Genomic DNA, 15,673 nt, shown 5'->3' with positions numbered 1-15,673 from the left:
TTCCCCAGTGTTGCCCTTACCCAACAGCCCTGGAGCCCATTAGTGATAATGCTGGCCTCAGAGATAACTGCTGAGAAAGACTATCTTCTAGTTTTCCTTGGGGAGACAATGTCATTCAGAGGCACTTAAATAACCCACTTTTCAATTTCAAGCTCTACCTGAAAGAATATGGGAACCAACAGAACTGCAAGAGGCCTTTCTATTGACAACAGCACATCTGTAGAGCTGTGCAGACCCCAGAGGTGGTATGGGGCCCACCAGGCCAAAGATGGAGACCTAGCAATGCCTATGTAGATCACTATCTTCACCCGCCTTGACTCTGTGACATGTGCAATGTAGCTACCTACTTCATCAACCTACCATCCCATGTGTCTGTCCTGTGCAAACCCTCCCACACTCCCCTCAGGTGAGGAGGGTCAGGAGCCATCTTCTATTTACAGAGTACCGCGACTTAAACTCTAGTATCATTCTCCTCACACACACACTGGAGTGGGAGCATCTTCCTGCAAGGACGTAGTCTAAATCACCCCAAATTCCCCACCGGGTCCTGTACCTAAAGATGAGCGACTCACCTGGAGCTTCAAACATGCTTGCTTATTCAGTGCTTGAAAGATTGTGATTGGAGGTACTTGGCCAATGGGAACAGCAGGTAGTTGTCAATTGTTGCCATTATTTGTGCAGTAGAAATGATTCAGGAAGGTGGAACAGACGATCAGATTCTTTCAGTTGTACTGAGAGGAGAATTACATCTTTCATCCCATCCCTAATCCTGGAGCTCCTACTGCAAAGAAGATATAGGGGCTGGAGAGATGGCTCAGAGGTTAAGAGCACTTGGTGCTCTTGCAGAGGACCTGAGTTCAGTTCCAAGCACCCACATTGGTGACTCACATCCATCTGTGTCTCCAGTTCTAGAGGATCTGATGTCCTCTTGTGGCCTCTGTGGGCACTACATACATGTGATGCACATACATATACTAGACATACAAACAAGCAAAACAGTCATACACATAAAGATAAAAATAATTTTTAAAGAGGATACAAATTTCTGTAGTACAAGTCAGCTAATCTCTTATAGTCTGTCCAGCTCAGATCTGGCCTCACAGAGGAATTGCACCTATTGGTCACCAAATTGTCCATGTGCCCAGGGGCCAGTGCACATAGCCCCTCAAGCATGGGTTCAATTAGAAGGCTAGTGAACAAATTCAGGCTGACAATTGAGCACTAATTGAGTCTGTGGATACAATGCAGATGGCTCCTGGGACAAGGGCAGGAAGACAGATCCTCACCTGATTGAAGTACTAGCTCATTGCCCAAGCCTCCCAATTTGCTGACTACTCTTTCCATGTGTCCCTCTTTTGCCTGGCCCTTGTAGCCCTGCACAGACTTGCTGGCAGCATCTGTGACCCTCAGTTGTCCTTTTCTGTCAGGCTGACCAAGCAGAAGCATCTCTACCAGACAGCACCCTGGGCACCTCCCACCTTCCCTTCAGCTCTCTTCTCTACTGACTGCTGTGGTGTCCTCCATGTGCCTGGTGGGCTCTTCTTCACCTTCTCCTCCCCAGATGTTCTCTTTGTCTGGAAAGCCCCATCTCCAGATATCTGCTTGGCTGACACCTCCCTCACATTGATATCAGAAAATAATTTCCTCCATGCTGCTTATTCTGGTTACTCCGCTACAGATTCCAACCGGCAGCTCACTTACTTCCTGGCCCAAGCTTTCCATCCTGTTACCACAATTGGTACAGCTTTTTCTTTTTCCTTCTTTCTCTTTAAATTACATTTTTTAAATTTATTTTGAGTGTGTGACTGAACACAGGTAGGTGCTCACACACATGCCACACAATGTGCATGGAGCTCAGAAGACAACTTTCTATAATCGGTTCTCTTCTTCCACCATTTGGGTCCTGGACATCGAATTTAGGTCATCAGACTTGGTTAAGGCATCTTGCTGGCCCCTTTTCTGTGTTCAGTTCCAGCATCCCTCACTGTCAACTGTACTCACTGTGCAGCTTGCCAGACTATCGCTGAGAATTTGTCACCTGCCACCTTCCACTTCCTGTTTGGGGACTGAATGCTTAGGAATTTCTTTCTTTTCTTCTAGTTTTTTTTTATTAACATTTGAATTAGCCTGTTGAAAAATTCACATATTTTAAAGCATGAGCTTGTTTTCTTTCACAAGCACACTGATTTGTTTAAAGCTCTCAGATTGCTTCTGTATAGCAACAAGCAGATATTTCTAACAAGTAACAATACTTTAACAAAAAGCCATACGCATATCTCTCTTTCTGTAGGCCCAGTGGAAGCTTTCCTGAAATATTTTCGTTTTTGTTTGTTATAAGGATAATTTTTACTTTATTTTTAACTGAAAATAATGTTTGTACAATATGTTCTGATCATGGTTTCCCCTTCCCCAATTCCTCCCAGCTCCTCCCTATCCACAAAACTCCATACCTTCTTTCTCTCTCTCTCTTTAGAAAACAATCAGAAAAACAACAAAAGCAAACAAAACAAAATTCTTTTAAAGTAACAGAGAAAGCACAAGAAACACACACACACACACACACACACGAACCCATAAAAACACATAATATACAAGCAAAAGATCAGTAAGACAAAAAAACTCCCAATAAAGGGATATGAAATAAAAAGTCTACAAAAATGCCCTTGAGTTCATTTTGTGTTGCCATCTACTGCTGGGCAGGGGGCCTGCCCTGTGTGGCTAATGTCCCCAGTGAGACTCCATTGGAGAGAACTGATTTTTCCTTTGCAAGTGGGTGTCAATTGGTGATAGCTTCTCAGTTAGTAATGGAGTCTGTGTCCACTTCCCCTCCCTGCACTGGGACCCTGGCTGGCTTGAACCGGTGCAGGTCCCAACCTGGGGATTTCTGTCTGCTTGCTGATGTGTCCCAACAACTAGAGCGGTGCCTTTCTCAGAGAAGACATGGGATAAGCGTATGGGACTCAAGGGGATGTGCCTGTCAGCATCCCCACTAGACTAAGACTCTAGGGGCACTCTTTTTCCCCTATGTGGTGCTGCCTCAGTCTGTCTGTCCACTGCTGCCTCACCCTCTGGCAATGACAGCTTCTGGGAACCTATTGAGGCCACCTGCCTTTGTTTCCAACCACAGACACTTACTTTCAAGAAATAGGAATTTATTTGGTATTTTGGCCTTGTTCTGGGCCCTCAAGTTATTTCTTGATGTGTTAAATTGTGAACATATTGTGGTGGTTTATGAAACCCTTAGGAGAATGATATGATGCTCATAGTTGGGCCAATGTGGGAGACTTTTCTGTTTCTGGACAGTTGTCAGACCAGAACATCTGGAGAGAGTCATAGACCCCTCATATCTGGTGTTGATGATGTGAACAGCAAACAGCTCAGGCCTTTCAAGACATTAGATACAGAACAAAGACAGACCAGACTTCATTCTGGGATGTTGATCTCCCATCAGCTCAGAAAAGTCATATTATAAACAGAGGCTCTTAAATATACTCCCACTGTTGGTCACACACACACCCCAAATATCCCAATGGCATATAGCAACCAAATACCAACACAAGAAAGTATAACTCAGATGCCTCCAAACTTTGAATTAAATAACATTATATACTATTATAGTGTGTGTGTGTGTGTGTGTGTGTGTGTGTGTGTGTGTGTGTGTGTGTGTGTGTTGTACATTGGTACGTACATACGTGTAACAGAGTGCATAAAGAAGTTACTTTGTAGAGTCAGTTCTCTTTTTTCCACCTTTGTGTGGGTTCTGGGGACTGAATCCAGCTCATAAGATTGATGCAGTCAGTACTTTTACCAGTTGAGCTATCTCTGCAGCATGACCTCCAAACTTTAGACATGCAATACGGAATGGCTCACAGAACAAAAACAAACAAAACAAAACAAAAATCTAGAGACATCAAATTCCAGCCCACATGTATTTTTGCCCACATGTATTTTTGAAAATTCCTAACTTGTGGTTCAGGTACTCACATAGTTAAAAGATCTCATACCCTTGTCTCAGAAGCCCATAAAATCATAGTCCACACATTGGGAGATAGACACATGAAATAACCCAAAGGACAGATCCCAGGGACAAGGATTACTCCTGCGGCAAATATCTCAAAGACCTCAGGGTATGGTGGACAAATTCCTTTGAAGCCCAAAGTTTTTATGGTTTTTGCTAGTTTGTTTATTTGTTTTGGGGGTGGGGTGGGGGACATTAGAGACAGGGTTTCTCTGTGTAACCCTGGCTATCATGAAATTCCTTCAGTAAGCCAAGCTGGCCTTAAAGCTACAGATGTTCACCTGCCTCTGTCTCTTGGGTGCTGGCATTAAAGGCATGCACCACTACTGTCTGGCTAAGTCCAAAGTTTTTAATGCAAGATATAATGGAACCCTCTGCCTCACACTATAACCAGGTCATGGAGGTCACATGTAGGATACAGAATCCCCAAGTCATCAAATGCCTGTGATCTCGTGGGCTTAATGGTATTGTATCCCTCACAAAACTCCTCAAGGTTGCTTGAATGCTAATGCTTGAAATGCACAATCACAAAAGTGTGATAATGTGTGCACTTCTAGACAAAGTCCATAATACAGATCATATGTTTTCTCTATTAAAATAGAAACTCTTAAACACCCCAGAAATCTCTCACTCTGAGCACAAGTCCTCTATTCCTCAAAAACCTCACAGCTGAGTCCCAGGAACCCAGACACCTCAAGCCTCTAACAATCTGTGGCAAGGACCTCCAAATGTGTCCAAGATGTCTATACACAGAACATGAAAGAAGTCAGACTTGATTTCCTAGAGACACACACAGTGAGATATCTGCCAGATAGAGAGCCAGTGAGGTACTACCAGTCTCCTGAATAGGACATAGAGCAAGACTAAGTGATGCAGAGGCAGAGGAAGGGACAAATGAGAATTAGGGAGAACATCCAGGAAACCTGCTATTTCCACTGAGTTAGGCTCAACCTCAGTCACTTGGATAATTTCCTGTTCTCTCCAAAGTTGTCTTGAGACATCCACATGTGCATATCTACATATCCACAAAATATACACACAATAAGTAAGTGTCTTATAAAAAGAAAGCACTTAATTGGGGGCTTGCTTACAATTTCAGAGGGTTAGTCCATGATCATCATGGTGGCAAGCAGACAGATATGTATGGTACTGGAGCAATAACTGAGAGTTTACATCTTATCCACAGGCACAAGGCAGAGAGAGAGCTAACTGGAATGACATGGGCTTTCGAAATCTCAAAGCCCACCCCCAGGGACACACATCCTCCAACAAAGCCACACTGCCCAATCCTTCCCAAACAGTTCCACCAAATGGGGAGCCAAGCATTCAAACACATGAGCCTATGGAGGGCATTCTCATTCAAACCACCATAGAGGGCTAAATTACTACCAAAATAGACTTCAGAATGATAATTAATATAAGTGGTAATGATGATCCATTCATCAAAAACAAAGTTATGAGCTGGTGGCACACACCTTTAATCCTAGCACTTGGAAGGCAGAGGCAGAAGGATCTCTGAGTTCAAAGCCATCCTGGTCTATGGAGCAAGTTCCAGGATAGTCAGGGCTGCACAAAGAAACCCTGTCTAAAAAAAAAAAGCTTATATTATTTATAGAAAAATGAATCCAACTGGACATAGTTGTATTAAGTGAATTAAGCAAGTCTCAGATAAACATTGTGTTCTTTCTCTCATTTGTGGATTAAAGATTTTATATAGACATGTAAAATCATGTATACATCTGTGACATAGAAGTAAAACTGTCTAGGGGGACAAAGGAAATAATCAGGCAGTGGAGAGGCACGAGGAAAGGGAGAGCAGGGGGCTATGGGAGGAGTATGATCAACATATGATATATACTTGTACAGACACCACTAATATGAAGGACGCTATTAATATGAATTAACTTGAATGACAAAATTAAAAAATAAAATGAAAAGGAATAAATATATGTGCATCTCCCAAATACAAGAACTACCAACTGATAGAAGAGAAGGGAGGGATAAACAATTCCACAGTTAGATATTTAGAAACACCAGCATTATTCCGTCACAAGTAGACAAAAAAAATCAGGAAATATATAAAAGACTTAACACTGTGGACTATTTTATGGTAAATATTATTTGTATATTAATAACAGAAGCATGTACATTCTCCTAACATAAAAATGTTCACCAATACAGACCATGTGCTGTGCCATAAAATCAGTCTCAAACAGCCGACTCATGCAATGAGCACAGGACCCGGTCCCACTGCCCGGATGCCTACCAAACAGATCAAGCCAATCAACTGTCTCACCCATTCAGAGGGCCTGATCCAGTTGGTGACCCCTCAGCCATTGGTTCATAGTTCATGTGTTTCCATTCGTTTGGCTATTTGTCCCTGTGATTTATCCAACCTTGGTCTCAACAATTCTCACTCATATAAACCCTCCTCATTCTCGCTAATTGGACTCCCAGAGATCCTCCCGGGGCCTAGCCATGGATCTCTGCATCCAGATCCCTCAGTAGTTGGATGGGGTTTCTAGCACGACAATTAGGGTGTTTGGCCATCCCATCACCAGAGTAGGTCAGTTCGGGCTGTCTCTCGACCATTGCCAGCAGTCTGTTGTGAAACCTTGGGCCTATGCAGGATCGCTTGGCTCAGCCTGGGAGGAGGGGACTGGACCTACCTGGACTGAGTCTACCAGGTTGATCTCAGTCCGCGGGGGAGGCTTTGCCCTGGAGGAGGTGGGAATGGGGGATGGGCTGGGGGTAAGGTGAGGGGGGCGGGAGGGGGGAGAACAAGGGAATCCGTGACTGATATGTAGAACTGAATTGTATTGCAAAATAAAAATAAAAAAATTTTTAAAAAAATCAGTCTCAACAACTTCAAAGGGACCGAAATCATATGTTCTCTGACCACAAATAATTAAAACAGAAATTAGTCAAAGCAAGACACCTGAAAAAAATCACAAAATATGTTCACATTAAATGTCATTTTTAAAATATTGCTAGGACCAAAGGAGAATTTTAAAAGTGTTAGAAAATGAAAACAATATATGAGAATTTCTGAAGTGAAACAAAACCCATTCAGAGAGGGAAATTTATGTCATTAAATGCTTATAAAACAATGGCCTCAAAACAAGTAGGTAAGTTTCCACCTTAAGATATTAGAAAACAATGGAACATGCCTATAATCCTAGCACTTGGAAGGCTGAAAGAAGAGGACTATAAATTTGAGTCTATCCTGGGTTACATAGTGAATTTTAAGCAGCCTGGGCTAAACAGCAGATTATATAAAAACAAAACAAAATAATGAAAAGAAACCAAATAAAGTTTTAAATATAGAGAAAGTCAGAATGAACCCAAGAGAAGCAAAAGGAAAAAAAAATAAGTATTTTTCAGACATCATCTAAGCAGATATGACAAAAATTGATAGACTAAATCAATGAAATCAAAAGTAAGTTCTTTTTTGTTTTGTTTTTCAAGACAGGGTTTCTCTGTGTAAAAGCCCTGGCTGTCCTGGAACTTACTCTGCAGAACAGGCTGGCCTTGAACCCAGAAATCTGCCTGCCTCTGCCTCCTGAGTGCTGGGATTAAAGGCGTGCGCCACCACTGCCTAGCAAAAGTAAGCTCTTTTAAAAAGAGCAGTAAATTTAACAGATTCTGGCTTTAAAAAAAAAAAAAGAAAAGAACTGGTGTGTGTGTGTGTGTGTGTGTGTGTGTGTGTGTGTGTGTGTGTGTGTGTGTGTAAAACAAATGAGCAGTATCAATAATCTCAAAGTATAGATTCTTCAGCTGTTAAATTAATCATAAGAAGATATTACTTAAAATATTATCCAGAAAATGATACTTAGAAAAAATGGGAAAATTCCTTGAAAAGCAATAACTAACAAACATCAATCAAAATGGACATCAACAGTCTATATTTATTGAAAAGATTGAATTCAAGTTAAAAAAAAAAGTTGCTGGGCAGTGGTGGCGCACGCCTTTAATCGCAGCACTCGAGAGGCAGAGCCAGGCAGATTTCTGTGAGTTCGAGGCCAGCCTGGTTTACAGAGTGAGATCCAGGACAGACACCAAAGCTACACAGAGAAACCCTGTCTTGGAAAAAAAAAAAAAGAAAGAAAAAGAAAGGAACCAAACATGTATGGAAGAAATAATCCCAACTGTAAACAAGTCTTCCAGATAGCTGAAGAGGCAAGCCTTCCCTAGGTGTCTTAGAGAGTCAGTATTACTCTACTACACTCAAGACATAAAATTTTAAGGAAATAAAATTATAGGCCAATACAATTTGTCTTAGTTAGGATTTCTGTTGCTGTGAAGAGACAACATGACCATAGCAACTCTTATAAAGGAAAACATTTAATTGGGGTGGCTCGCTTACAGTTTCAGAGATTCAGTCTATTATCATCATGGTGGGGAGCATGGTGGCATACAGGCATGGTCTTCTTGATCAGAAGGCAACAGGAAGTGTCTGACACTCTGGGAGTAGCTTGAGCATATATGAGACCTCAAAGTCTGCCCCTACAGTAACACACTTCCTCCAACAAGGCCCAACCTACTAATAATGCCACTCCCTATGAGCTTATGGAGGCCAATTACATTCAAACTACAACACAACCCATGAACACTGATGTGATAATCCAAAATAAAATGTTAGCAGTTTTTTAGCAGCAAAAAGGTAAAATTAAAATTAAAAAGGTAAAATTCTAGCCAGGCAATGGTGGCACACACCTTTAATCCCAGCACTCAGGAGGCAGAGCCAGGTGGATCTCTGTGAGTTCAAGGCCAGCCTGGTCTACTGAACGAGATCCAAGACAGACACCAAAACTACACAGAGAAACCCTGTCTCAAAAAAACAAAGAGGTGGGAGGGTTGCTGGAGAGATGGCTCAGAGGTTAAGAGCAGTAGCTGCTCTTTCAGAGGTCCTGAGTTCAATTCCCAGCAACCACAGGGTGGCTCACAACCATCTGTAATGAGATCTGATACCCTCTTCTGGGATGCAGGCATACATGCAGATAGAGTACTCATACATAAATTATTTAAATAAATCTTTTTTAAAAAGGTAAAATTCTATAGCCTCATGGGGTTTATATTGTAGTTTGAAAATGGGCTGAACATTTTGAAATTACTTTCTGTACTTCACAAACTTCTAAAAATGAGCATGGCAATCAATACATAAAATCACTTGATAAAATTCAACATGGTATAATTTACAAAGCAAACTGGGAATACAGAGAAACATCTTTATGTTGATAAACATAATCTATAAAATATCAAAAGTTAACATAATATTTAATTATAAAAGACTGAGTACTAGCCATTCTGTCTAGGATGAGATGAAATCTCAAAGTAATTTTAATTTGCATTTCTTTGATGGTTGAGGATGGTGAATACTTTTTAAAAAAAAATTTATTAGCCATTTGTGTTTCTTTTGAAAACTGTTCCATTAAATGGCTCATTTATTGACTGCACTATTTGGAGTTTGGGTGGTTAATGTTTACAATCCTTTTATATATACTAAATACCAACCACTCATCTGAAATATAGTTTGCAAAGATGAGTATAGGTCATGTAACTAAAGAAAGGACCATGAAAGCGGGGGAAAGAGGTCTTAAGGGAGGGTTGGGGAGGAGAGAGTGAGAGAATACATGTGACATGAATGCAGAAGGGGGCTAATTGGGTAGGAAGGGAATCAGTCACTAAAACCCACTACTTTGTATACTGACTTTTAAAACACTAATTAAAATGAAAATAAATACTTTCCATCTTCAGACTGAGGAAAAGGCAAGGATGTGTGCCTTTGCCACTTTTATTCAATATGTTATGGGCTGTTTGCAAGAAAAATCAAAACAGCTTTTATCTACAGAAAAGATGTGATTCTATAAAAATAACGAAAACTACATGAGCTAATAACTAACATGGTATATGATACTGATAGAAAAAGTCATTTCTATTTTTATATGCCAGCCACAGACAATTAAAATTTAAATAAAAACTAGTATCTTTTACTATAGCACAAAGTCATGTACTATGTAGTGGTGGCTAATTTAGCTTAACAAAGTATATATAAGACTCATACATAAAACCTTACAAATCTTAGCTAAAGGAAACTGAAGCAATCTTAAATGAATGTAGAGATACACAGCATTGTCCTCTAGATTCAATGCAATCCAAATTAAGATCACTGTGGTCTTTTCATTATTTGGTAGCAATTGACCAACTGATTCATGTTATAAAACGTGTGTGGAAAAAATCTTGAATAGCCTAGTCATTTTGTGAAACAGAAAGATGAGAGCTCAAAAGTGGAAGAACAAACAAGAAGAGTCCAAAAGACTCCCAAAACAATATAGGCTATTGTTGTTGCCCTTGGTTGTCTCCCAAAAGATGAAGGTGAGTCCCTATTGCCAAAGACACTGTGAACTTTGGACGCAGGACTCAGAGGATTGAAGCAGGATCTGACTTGAAAGTCTCTTCACTGAGAACTAGCTTTCATAGTACCAGAAGGTGATATGCAAACTGCCAAAGGAGAAAAACATGAACAATCTTACCCAGCTATTATGCCAATAAACCACAGTGATCAGCATGGCATGATATCCACAAATGTGTAATAGTGGTACACATACCTTGGCAGTAACCAATAGTTGTCTAATTGGACTTAAGGTCTGCTAAACAGGAGGGAAATCATGCCCAGTGCTAAAAACCTAGGCAGCTACCTGAGGTTAGTAAGGTCATGAATCCTAAAAAAGAAATTTCTGGGGGTTGGGGATTTAGCTCAGTGGTGGAGTGCTTGCCTAGCAAGCACAAGGCCCTGGGTTCGGTCCTCAGCTCTGGAAAAAAAAAAAAAAGAAAGAAATTTCTGCCACCACTTTACTAATCCAGCATAACTCTGGTTTATTTTTTTTATTTTGAGATTATAATTTAATTACAACATTTCTCCCTTCCCTTTCTTCCATCCAAACCTTCCTATATACCCCTCCCCACTATCCTTGAAAGTCATGGCCTCTTTTTTCACTAATTGTTATTGCATGCATATATGTATACACATATATATTCTTAAATATAACTTGTTCATTCTGTATGCGATCCAGGACAATTCTTAACTGCATTCTAAATATTTTCCTTAAACCCACAGAAAGTACAGTTCCCCACCCAAGAAGCTTCTCTTTGCAACACACAGAGACCACTACAAAAATCCATAACTGGTCAAAATGCAGAGAACAGCTGATCACAGGGTGCCCAGCCCCATCTATAACACATCCCTCACACCTAAAACAAAGATAACAACGACGAAGTGAGGGAGAAAAAAATCTGTAAGAACCAGAGAACTGGGAAGTCTGCTGAAAGATTGTATCACCCAGAAATGACAGGGAAGTGTCACCCATGATACATCAACAATATGGCTGTATAAATAAAACATGAAAAAGTACAATACTGATAGGCATACTGACATGGAAGGGGGAAATCCCAAGGGGTCCCACCCCTAGACAGAGAAATGCAGGCAATTAAGAGAGGAAGAATTAGATTTCCCAAGGGATGAGCACCCTAATTGGTTATCCAATACCAAATGCTCAGCCCTGAAACATACATACAATTAACACTAAACAAACTCAGCAGTGTGTGTGTGTGTGTGTGTGTGTGTGTGTGTGTGTGTGTGTGTGTGTGTGTGAAAAGAGGTAATGAATTTGAGAGGAAGCAAGGAGAGGGGACATAGGAGATGTTGGAGGGAAGAAAGGAAAGGGAGGAAATGTAAGAAAATAAGGTGAGTTCTTTCCTTCTAGTATCTCCTGACTTGCTCTTAGTCCTGCATTAATATGCCTGCAAGAGTCCCTCTTACTACCTCACCTCCGTCCCATGGGGACTCCACCTCTTGATGTGAACCCACGGGTCCCCCTAGCTATTTCCTGCCACCCTCTCAGCCATCCCTTCTAGCTCAACTCCATTCTTTTGGGTCACTCACCAACTTGCAGAAACACTTTCTACCCAGGGACCCTCAGTAACCACACTGGGTTGGGACTCAGGTAGGCAATATTTTCTTTTTCTTCTCTCCTGCAATACAACCCAACCCAAGTTTCCCCCTCCTTCCACTCCTTCCACTCCTTCCACTCCTTCCACTCCTCCTGACCTCCCCCTGCCATCTTCTCTCTTCCCCAGATCCACTCCTGGGTTTGTACCTAGTCTTACTGCATCTTGTCATGCTGTGTTTGGTTGATATCCCTGGGAAGTAGGCGATTTTCACTAGCCATCTTGTCATGCATTCCCGTCTCTCCAGGAATCCTCTCAGCCCTGCTGCAGCCTGCCTGCCTGCCCTTCCTCCCACTCAGCTTCACTCGCTGCCTCTTGGGTGTGGACCCAGGGTCTCCCTAGCACTTTCCCACAGCCCCTCTCAGCAATTCCCCCTAGATCATCTTCATTTCTTTGTGTCACCTGCCAACCCACAGAAACACTCTCTACCAGTAGCCCACAGCCACTACACTTGGCTAGGATCCAGAGTAGGCAGCAGCAACAAAAGAACAAAACACCCACCCAACAAAGACAAGTCCAGAAGCATACACTAAGGAACACCTCAAGTGTCATAAATTCCAGATACCTAGATCCCCTTGGTTTCTGTTTCCTCTCTGGTCTTTTTAACTTCGTGGCCTGTGGTTGAGCAGAAAGTCTCTACCCAACTTGGGGGCTGAGAAAAGGTGACAAGGAGTGGAGAGAGGATTAGGGATAGGGAGGGGGTACTGTGAGAGTGGGGGAGGTCCATAGGCTAGAGGCCTACCTGGCCTCTGTTTGAGCTGGGGGAGTCTCTTGTCAGAGGTCTGAGTTGAGCCTTGGATATGGCAAAGGGGAGGGGAAGGAGGATTGGGAATAGTGTCAGAAGGAGGAACTGAGAAAGTGTAGGAGGTCAGTGGGCAAGGGAACTATCTGGAATTCTGGTGGTAGGAGGTGTGGCCTCTAGTCCAGCAGGAAATCTCTCCCTGAGTTTGCCTACCTGTTCTTCTGACTGATGTGGCCTGCACTTGAGCAGGGGATATCTGCCTGAGTTGGGGATGAGAACATGGCAATGGGGGTGAGGAGTGGGGGGTGCATGGATCTCCCTGGGAAGGGGAAATAGAATAGATTTTGCAGGTGGACTGGGGATGCGTGGGGAACAGGAGGGATCAGGCAGGAGAAACCTAGAGTAGTGGAAACTCCCTAGAATCTATGAGGGTGACCCCAGAGAGAACCCCTAGTAATGGGAGATACAGAGCCTAAACAGACCATCTTTTGTAGCCAGGCAAGGATCTCAGTGGTGGGACTGGAACACCAACCCAGCCACAAAACCTTCAACCTACAATTTGTCCTGTCTACAAGATGGCTGGAGTAAAAGTAGCACAGAACTTGTGGGAGTGGCCAACCAATAATTGGTCCAGCCTGAGACCCATGCCATGAGAGGGAGCCCACTCCTGACACTGCCTGAAGGGCCAGGAACCAGAGGCTAGATAGCCTAGAGTCCTAGGATGGAACCAAACACAACTGGCCAGAAAGAAAAAGTCAATGAAATGATTCCTAATGATATTCTGCTATACTCACAGAATGGTGCCTAACCCAGTTGTCAACAGAGAGGCTTCATTCAGCAACTGATGGGAACAGGTGCAGACCCACAACCAAGCGTTGGATAGAGCTCGGGGAACCCCACAGAAGAGTGGGAGGAAAGACTGTAGGAGCCAGAGAGGTCAAGGACATCAGGAGAACACAGCCCCCAGAATAAACTAAGCAGGGCTCATAGGGGCTCACAGAGACTGAGCAACAAGCACAGAACCTTCATGAGTCTCTGCTATGTCCTCTGCATGTATGTTACAATTGTGCAGCTTGGTATTCTTGTAGGACTCCTAACAGTGCAAGTGAGGGGTGTCTCTGACTCTTTTGTCTGCTCCTGGGATCTTTTGGTTCCTACTGGGTTACCTCGTTCAGTCTTGATATGAGGGTTTGTACCTAGTCTTATTGTAACTTGTTATGCAGTGTTTCAGTTGATATCCCTGGGAGGCCTGCTTTTTCCTGAAGGGAAATGAAGGAGGAGAAGTGGATCTTGGGGAAAGGGTAGGTGGAGGGGGAGGGCTGGGAGGAATGGTGGGAGGGGAAACTGTGGTAGAGATGTATTATAAGAGAGAAGAATAAATTTAAAAAAATGTTTGTAGATGAAAAAAAGAAATGGATAGGTAAGAAAAAGAAAATGTTAAGTAAAAAAATTCCAGGCACAAGATACCCAGGAAATCTGGGACACTATAAAAAGACTAAACTTACAAATAAGTATAGAGGAAAGAGAAGAAACCCAGAAAGTATTTTCTGTGCTTTCAAAAGCACTGAAAGTATTTTCTGTGCTTTCAAGCACAGAAAATACTTTCAGCAAGATCATAGAAGAAAATTTTTCTGACCTAAAGAAGGAGATGTCTATACAAGAAGCATACAGAACACCAAATAGACAGGACCAGAAAAGTAAGTCCCCTCAGCATATAATAATCAAAACACTAAATGTACAAAACAAAGAAAGGATATTAAAAGCTGCGAGAGGGGGCTGGAGAGATGGCTCAGCGGTTAAGAGCACTGGCTGCTCTTCCTGAGGTCCTGAGTTCAATTCCCAGCAAACACATGGTGGCTCACAACCATCTGTAATGAGATCTGGTGTCCTCTTCTGGCCTGCAGACAGAACATTGTATACATAATAAATAAATCTAAAAAAAAAGTTGCAAAAAAAAAAGCTGCAAGGGAAAAAGACCAAATCATATATAAAAGCAGACCTATTAGAATTACATCTGACTTCTCAATGGAGGCTCTGAAAGCCAGGAAGGCCTAGACAGATGTTCTACAAGCTCTGAGAGACCACAGATGCAAGTCCAGACTACTGTACCCAGAAAAACAATTGGTCACAATTAACAGAGAAAGAAAAACATTCCAAGATCAAACCAAATTCAAAAAATTTCTGTCTACCAATCCATCTCTGTAGAAGATGCTAGAAGGAAAATTTTAGTCTTAAGAATCTAACTATACCCAAGAGTCCACAAGGAATAAATAATCCAAGAACAGTAAATCAAAAGAGGGAAAGAAAAGTCCACAACACAAAAACAAAATAATAGAAATAAATAAACACTGCCAATTCTCAATTGCCCAAGACACAGACTAACAGAATGGGTTCGAAAACAGGATCTATCCATCTGCTGCATCCAAGAAACGTACCTCAACATCAAGGATAAATATTACCTCAGAGTAAAGAGTTAGGAAAAGATATCCCAAGCAAATGGACCTAAGAAGCAAGCTGGTGTAGCCATTTTAATATCTAACAAAATAGACTTCAAACCAAAACTAATCAGAAGAGATAGTGAAGTATACCACATACTCATCAAAGGAAAAAATCCATCGAGGACATTGCAATTCTTAACATCTATTTACCAAACCCGAGGGCAACCAAATTTGTAAAAGAAACACAACTACAGCTTAAATCACATATTGACCCTCACACACTGATAGTGGGAGACTTCAATACCCCACTCATGCCAATACACTGATCATCTTGACAAAATAAACAGAGAAATCATGGCATTAAATAATATTGATAAATCAAAGATACCTAACAGACACCTTAAGAACATTCCACCCAAACACAAAAGAATATACTTTCTTTTCAGCAGCCCATGAAACATACTAAAA

The 15,673-nt window shown here is 41.8% G+C and overlaps 1 protein-coding gene across 8 annotated transcripts in view; it reads right to left on the bottom strand.

Moving 5' to 3' along the window:
• LOC128125152 (protein FAM156A/FAM156B-like) overlaps positions 1-15,673 on the bottom strand; it is a 53,761-nt gene that overhangs the window by 24,654 nt on the left and 13,434 nt on the right. For 2 of the 8 annotated variants that reach the window (XR_008223158.1, XR_008223167.1), the window contains exon 4: positions 573-781. The exons of the other annotated variants lie outside the window; for them this stretch is intronic. The gene's annotated coding sequence lies outside the window, so the exon portion shown is untranslated. The remainder of the gene's footprint in view (positions 1-572; positions 782-15,673) is intronic. 8 annotated transcript variants of the gene reach the window in all.

Source organism: Peromyscus californicus, unplaced genomic scaffold, assembly GCF_007827085.1.
Source record: "Peromyscus californicus insignis strain IS unplaced genomic scaffold, ASM782708v3 Scaffold_10__1_contigs__length_136768540, whole genome shotgun sequence".
Taxonomy (NCBI): Eukaryota; Metazoa; Chordata; class Mammalia; order Rodentia; family Cricetidae; genus Peromyscus; species Peromyscus californicus.
This window is presented reverse-complemented; position numbering and strand designations above follow the sequence as displayed.